At 53.6% G+C, this 7,382-nt stretch overlaps 1 long non-coding RNA gene, 1 other non-coding gene and 1 pseudogene across 2 annotated transcripts; 1 reads left to right on the top strand and 2 right to left on the bottom strand.

Moving 5' to 3' along the window:
• Nucleotides 1-832: 832 nt before the first annotated feature.
• Nucleotides 833-962, top strand: LOC149433012 (small nucleolar RNA SNORA35). Its single transcript, XR_016308939.1, has one exon. It is a non-coding gene; the product is annotated as a small nucleolar RNA SNORA35 (small nucleolar RNA).
• A 2,911-nt stretch (nt 963-3,873) lies between these two features.
• Nucleotides 3,874-3,989, bottom strand: LOC149433011 (U2 spliceosomal RNA; annotated as a pseudogene).
• Nucleotides 3,990-5,320: 1,331 nt separating this feature from the next.
• LOC149433010 (uncharacterized) lies at nt 5,321-6,296 on the bottom strand. Its single transcript, XR_016308890.1, has 2 exons — nt 6,177-6,296; nt 5,321-5,707 (listed from the first exon to the last, which is right to left on the bottom strand). It is a non-coding gene; the product is annotated as an uncharacterized LOC149433010 (long non-coding RNA).
• Between the last annotated feature and the right edge of the window lie 1,086 nt (nt 6,297-7,382).

The raw sequence follows: 7,382 nt of genomic DNA, 5'->3' as shown, positions 1-7,382 counted from the left end.
CCCTCCCCTGGAGTCCCGTAGGCCCCTCCCCTGGAGTCCCGTAGGCCCGAGAATCTTGAGATGCGGACGCTATTAGAATGCATTAAGATGCACTGATTGGAGGAGATTTTACTAAAACAGGAGCGTGCAAATTCTGGTGCAGCAGCCAATCCGCTTCTACCTTCAGCTTGTTCCATGAGGCTTGGGCAATAAAACCTGGAAGCTGATTGGTTCCCATGCAGAGCTGCACCAGATATTTCCAGTTTTAGTAAATCTTCCCCGTGGGGCTCCTATAGACCGGGGGGGTCTCCAAACCTCCAACAAAGGGCCAGTTTATTGCCCTTGGAACTTCAGGGGGCCGGAATGTGACCAATGGGAGGGGAAGATGTCGGCGGGAGGGACGGCGTGCCGCATCCCCCTGGTGTCGGCGGGAGGGACGGCGTGCCGCATCCCCCTGGTGTCGGCGGGAGGGACGGCGTGCCGCATCCCCCTGGTGTCTGCCGCATCCCCCTGGTGTCTGCCCCATCCCCCTGGTGTCGGCGGGAGGGACGGCGCGCCCCATCCCCCTGGTGTCGGCGGGAGGGACGGCGCGCCCCATCCCCCTGGTGTCGGCGGGAGGGACGGCGCGCCCCATCCCCCTGGTGTCGGCGGGAGGGACGGCGCGCCCCATCCCCCTGGTGTCGGCGGGAGGGACGGCGTGCCCCATCATCTGGTTTGGTAATGCAGACTTGTTATGTGTTTTGGTTTTTTTTTTCCCATGAAATGATAAATTGTTACATTTTTGTTCTTCAATAAAAGTAATTTGGAAATGTTCCTCGTGGGCGTGTCTTTTCTTCATTGCTCAGTATGAATGCCGCACTGCCAAGGTCCCCCTGTCTTGTCCGGTGACTCCGGGGGTCTAGTTCCAGTGCCAGAATAATCCCCTTCTTGCAGAAAGGCCGGACTCTGCTGTGGGCCGATCTTTCCGAAAGTCGGGGACAGATTTCCGTGTTATCCGCCAGCAGATTCTGTGACCACGAGTGTCGGTTCTGGAACCATGTGCCTTAAAGGGCGACTCCACCCCAGTCTGGTTAGAGTAACAAAAGGTTAGAACTTCTGTCAGGTTTAGATCGTTACCCTGCTGGGTCAAAGTGACGGAGCCAGGAAGACTCTTCCGGTGGGGAACCTCGGAGGCGGGGACATCGCTGAGGGCTTCCCTTCTCCTGTGTCAGTGATAATGGTGTCAGTGAGGACAACTCTCCCAAGACATGGGTGTGGCCTAGACTGGCCAATCATTATTGCTCCAGGGCTTTGAGCTCCATGTCAGAGAACGGGGGGGGGGGGGGGGGGGGTGAGAGTGCTGGAAGGAGCCGCTGAGAGCAGACGGGCAGAACAAAAATGTTTCGTTTGGTCTGTTATTTACACTTCCTTTTAGTCAGATTTGGTCATTATTGAGTTTAATTCAAATTTCAGAAGTCGGTTCGATTTCTATCCTTTTTATTTCCTTTCTTCTTTCTTTTTATTTCCTTTCTTCTTTCTTTTTATTTCCTTTCTTCTTTCTTTTTATTTCCTTTCTTCTTTCTTTTTATTTCCTTTCTTCTTTCTTTTTATTTCCTTTCTTCTTTCTTTTTATTTCCTTTCTTCTTTCTTTTTATTTCCTTTCTTCTTTCTTTTTTTATTTCCTTTCTTCTTTCTTTTTTTTTTCCTTTCTTCTTTCTTTTTTTTTTCTCTTTTTGTTTCTTCCTTTTTTTTTTTTCCCCTCCTCCTCTCTAATATGGCCATTGAGTTGAATAGGATTGCGGTGCATCATTGAGACAAAGCTCGGCGTGTGTTTGAGATGTGTGTTTGTTTCACCCGCCAACAAAAAAAAAAAAGTGTTTGTATGTATTTGTATTTGGAGCCACCTTGCACTCCCAGTCCACACATGTGGTGCCATGCAGAGCTCCTGCAGACATGTCAGTATATCTGGGTGCTTGTACAGGGAGGCAGGAAGAGACCATGTGCTCAGCAGCGCCCCCAGAGGTCATGGAGAGCTGACAGCAGCTCTGAATGAAAGATGGGGGGGGGTGGAGCCTGGCATGATGGGGGGTGGAGCCTAGCCCCAGGGAGTTTATTTTTTAAATAGTGACTAAAATATCTTCTATCTTCAATAATGGAATGAAATAAAGACCGACCTCCTCTCCCACCTTGTTTGCGGCACACTTTCTGCTATCCTGCTCCCTGGATTCTAATAATGGGCACAGCGGGCGTACAGACCTGGGAACTCAGCGCAGGGATGGTGAGAACCCCTCATAATGGGCACAGCGGGCGTACAGACCTGGGAACTCAGCGCAGGGATGGTGGGAACCCCTCATATTGGGCACAGCGGGCGTACAGACCCGGGAACTCAGCACAGGGATGGTGGGAACCCCTCATAATGGGCACAGCAAGTGCATGGACCTGGGAACTCAGCACAGGGATGGTGGGAACCCCTCATAATGGGCACAGTGGGTGTACAGACCCGGGAACTCAGCACAGGGATGGTGGGAACCCCTCATAATGGGCACAGCGGGCGTACAGACCTGGGAACTCAGCACAGGGATGGTGGGAGCCCCTCAAAGTGGGCGTACAGACTTGGGAACTCAGCTCAGGGATGGTGGGAACCCCTCATAATGGGCACAGTCGGTGTACAGACCTGGGAACTCAGCACAGGGATGGTGGGAACCCCTCATAATGGGCACAGCGGGTGTACAGAACTGGGAACTCAGCACAGGGATGGTGGGAACCCCTCATAATGGGCACAGCGGGTGTACAGACCTGGGAACTCAGAACAGGGATGGTGGGAACCCCTCATAATGGGCACAGCGGGTGTACAGACCTGGGAACTCAGCACAGGGATGGTGGGAACCCCTCATAATGGGCACAGTGGGCGTACAGACCCGGGAACTCAGCACAGGGATGGTGGGAACCCCTCATAATGGGCACAGTCGGTGTTCAGACCTGGGAACTCAGCACAGGGATGGTGGGAACCCTTCAATGGACACAGCAGGCATACAGACCCGGGAACTCAGCAGAGGGAAGGTGGGAACTCATTTTTTTTTTTTTTTAAGTCCGCAAATGTGCAACTATAAAGGTAAAAACCCGTAAGTGTTCACAAAAAATGTGCAAAACACCACACGAAAAAGTGCACTTAGGGGTGTGCTGTGTCCTACCCCTAAAGGGGCTTGGACCGCTTACCCTGATCCCCCGGGGCACGAAGCTCCTGACGGGGACAAGGTTCCCAATTGGTCCTCCTGGCCAAAAGGCCTGGTGGACCACCGTTCCCTATGCCCAGCCGAAGCCGGACACCCAGTACTTGGTCAGGGGGCTCTCCCGAAGAAAAGCCCCCTAGGGATCAGGGGAGGAAGGAACCAAAGGCCACACATCCTCCCCCTAGACTTCAGGGTAGGCCCGAGGACCCCCACCCTCCATCCGTGAAAACACACACATAAGTAACAGAAAAGTGACAAACGTGGGAGGTGAAATAAATTAAATAAATAGAAAATAAAAAAAGTGGTACTGTGCCAAATAGTGCACAGACCGGGCCCTGAGGCCCGTAGCAAAAATTGCCCTGGTCCTAGCCAAAAGGCCTGGTCCTTAGGGCGCTGTGCAAAAAGAATGTAAAAACAGTGACCATGTGCCATGTTCACACAGTGGGGTCCCACACCCAGGTGTTACTAGTGGCACCCCTGAGAGCGTCTACTCAGGGGGCACCGAGTTTGCGGACTTTCTGCCTCCTCAGCCCCTGGCCAGACCAAGGTAGATCCGTCCAAATCAGGAGGTACTGGGTCCTTCCAGTGTTCCCGGAGGAATTACTCCCGAGGCCCCAGAACGAATCATGGCGCTCCCTGGTTTCTGTCCCTCCGGTACTAGCCTTCCGGACCCCCATCATACCAGTGAGGGTACTATACAACAGCCACCCCCGCAAAGCTAGAATGGTCGGGAGCACCCCCACTGGACACTGATAAGAACAGATACTACACTTGATCTTAGCCAAAAGGCCGAGAAGCGAGGGGAAGGTGGGAACTCATGATGGGCACTGTGGGGGTACAGACCATGTTGCACATCCCAGCGGTTTGTAGATTGCTACCACTGAGTTTCACAAATGGTGCTGGAAGGAAACGTGGGGAGAGTAATGTGGATCCTGCCATTGCTGGTCTCTCCATGAGTTCTCTCACCCATGCTGATCCCCGGACTCCAATACACTGACCTGGAAGAAGTACGGACCGCGGTCTTTGCGGAGTACCTTTCCCCGATCAGTGATGGAGATTGTTGCTGCAGTAGCTGTCCTGTACACCGACCCCTGAAGAAGGCGACTTCTCCGACCCCTGAAGAAGGCGACTTCTCCGACCCCTTACGAAGGCGACTTCTCCGACCCCTTACGAAGGCGACTTCTCCGACCCCTGAAGAAGGCGGCTTCTCCGACCCCTGACGAAGGCGACTTCTCCGACCCCTGACGAAGGCGACTTCTCCGACCCCTGACGAAGGCGACTTCTCCGACCCCTGAAGAAGGCGACTTCTCCGACCCCTGACGAAGGCGACTTCTCCGACCCCTGAAGAAGGCGACTTCTCCGACCCCTGACGAAGGCGACTTCTCCGACCCCTGAAGAAGGCGACTTCTCCGACCCCTGACGAAGGCGACTTCTCCGACCCCTGACGAAGGCGACTTCTCCGACCCCTGACGAAGGCGACTTCTCCGACTCCTGAAGAGGGCGACTTCTCCGACTCTTGAAGCTGACATTTAATAGGTTTCTCATCTTATCCATTCTTCCATTTTCTCCTCCATTTTGGAATACATTGGCCAGTTTCCTTCAATCCATAAGACCCTTTTTTATTGGATTTTCAAGGTTCAAGGAGGACATTGAATACAACCAAAATTTTAGTATTTCATATATATATGTCAATATATTTGGGAAGAATATTTTTAAAGTATATTTTTCTTCCATGTGGGTATAAAGTGGCCTCAGAACCGCATTAGCCACCCCCTCTGATGTGTTTTGCCCTGCCCATCAGGCCTCTGTAACCAAGCCCCTCGATAGGTGGGGCTAAACGCATCAGAGGGCGTGGCTAGCAGGGTGCTGAGGTCACTCTATACATCCAACATGCTGGACTCCTGAGGCTGGTCTTGAGCGGCGTCCGCTCCCCCTTATCCCATGTGACTATAGAGTCACACGTGGGCGTACACACAGTGGCAAATGACCACCCACTCCTTCCCTTCCTCCTCCATGTCCACTAACCACAATGGGGGGATATTACATCTTGATTGATGGAGGCATCACCTTGTTCTAAGACACTGGAGGGGCGTGACACAGCCTGTGATTGGCAGAAATCCACCCACAACATGTTAAAGATTTCATTTCAAATATTTATTTGTGTGACAATTTAAAACAGTTTATTGATATTAATTATTTATTTTTACTTCGTATCACAAAAAGCTGTTTTTCTATTTTTTCCAATAAAATAATTTGAGAGCCGCCCCCCATATATAGAAGGAGAAGGGAGGATGGAAATGGAACAGCGTGTGAGTTTAGTATCATTTCAAGTAGCATCTCCCATCCGGCCTGGAAAAGTAGTAGGTGACGGTGTTTCGGGACCCCTGGGTCGGTTTGTATATCGAACAGCAACAGTAAGTCGTCCAGGAAAGACCAACAACACTCCAATGTTTGCCAAAACTTGGTTCCAGATGGTGCAAATGGCTAAGACTCGTCATACTCAAGGGACCCATCTCCACCTGGCAACTCAGCAGGGATCACGGGGTTAATGGCTAAGCCAGGTCCTACTCAAGGGGCCCATCTCCACCTGGCACCTCAGCAAGGATCGGGGTTAATGGCTAAGCCAGGTCCTACTCAAGGGGCCCATCTCCACCTGGCATCTCAGCAGGGATCGGGGTTAATGGCTAAGCCACGTCATACTCAAGGGGCCCATCTCCACCTGGCACCTCAGCAGGGATCACGGGTTAATGGCTAAGCCAGGTCCTAATCAAGGGGCCCATCTCCACCTGGCACCTCAGCAGGGATCACGGGTTAATGGCTAAGCCAGGTCCTACTCAAGGGGCCCATCTCCACCTGGCACCTCAGCAGGGATCACGGGTTAATGGCTAAGCCAGGTCCTACTCAAGGGGTCCATCTCCACCTGGCACCTCAGCAGGGATCACGGGGTTAATGGCTAAGCCAGGTCCTACTCAAGGGGCCCATCTCCACCTGGCAACTCAGTAGGGATCGGGGTTAATGGCTAAGCCAGGTCCTACTCAAGGGGCCCATCTCCACCTGGCACCTCAGCAGGGATCACGGGGTTAATGGCTAAGCCAGGTCCTACTCAAGGGGCCCATCTCCACCTGGCACCTCAGCAGGGATCACGGGGTTAATGGCTAAGCCAGGTCCTACTCAAGGGGCCCATCTCCACCTGGCACCTCAGCAGGGATCACGGGGTTAATGGCTAAGCCAGGTCCTACTCAAGGGGCCCATCTCCACCTGGCACCTCAGCAGGGATCACGGGGTTAATGGCTAAGCCAGGTCCTACTCAAGGGACCCATCTCCACCTGGCATCTCAGCAGGGATCGGGGTTAATGGCTAAGCTACGTCCTACTCAAGGGGCCCATCTCCACCTGGCACCTCAGCAGGGATCACGGGGTTAATGGCTAAGCCAGGTCCTACTCAAGGGGCCCATCTCCACCTGGCACCTCAGCAGGGATCACGGGGTTAATGGCTAAGCCAGGTCCTACTCAAGGGGCCCATCTCCACCTGGCACCTCAGCAGGGATCACGGGGTTAATGGCTAAGCCAGGTCCTACTCAAGGGGCCCATCTCCACCTGGCACCTCAGCAGGGATCACGGGGTTAATGGCTAAGCCAGGTCCTACTCAAGGGACCCATCTCCACCTGGCACCTCAGCAGGGATCACGGGGTTAATGGCTAAGCTACGTCCTACTCAAGAGGCCCATCTCCACCTGGCACCTCAGCAGGGATCACGGGGTTAATGGCTAAGCCAGGTCCTACTCAAAGGGCCCATCTCCACCTGGCACCTCAGCAGGGATCACGGGGTTAATGGCTAAGCCAGGTCCTACTCAAGGGACCCATCTCCACCTGGCATCTCAGCAGGGATCGGGGTTAATGGCTAAGCTACGTCCTACTCAAGGGGCCCATCTCCACCTGGCACCTCAGCAGGGATCACGGGGTTAATGGCTAAGCCAGGTCCTACTCAAGGGGCCCATCTCCACCTGGCACCTCAGCAGGGATCACGGGGTTAATGGCTAAGCCAGGTCCTACTCAAGGGGCCCATCTCCACCTGGCACCTCAGCAGGGATCACGGGGTTAATGGCTAAGCCAGGTCCTACTCAAGGGGCCCATCTCCACCTGGCACCTCAGCAGGGATCACGGGGTTAATGGCTAAGCCAGGTCCTACTCAAGGG

Source organism: Staurois parvus, unplaced genomic scaffold (assembly GCF_062004578.1).
Source record: "Staurois parvus isolate SC_StPar_1 unplaced genomic scaffold, SC_StPar_1.0 ptg002025l, whole genome shotgun sequence".
NCBI lineage: Eukaryota > Metazoa > Chordata > Amphibia > Anura > Ranidae > Staurois > Staurois parvus.
Note: the sequence above shows the minus strand (reverse complement) of the source record. Positions and strands in the feature narration are given on the sequence as shown.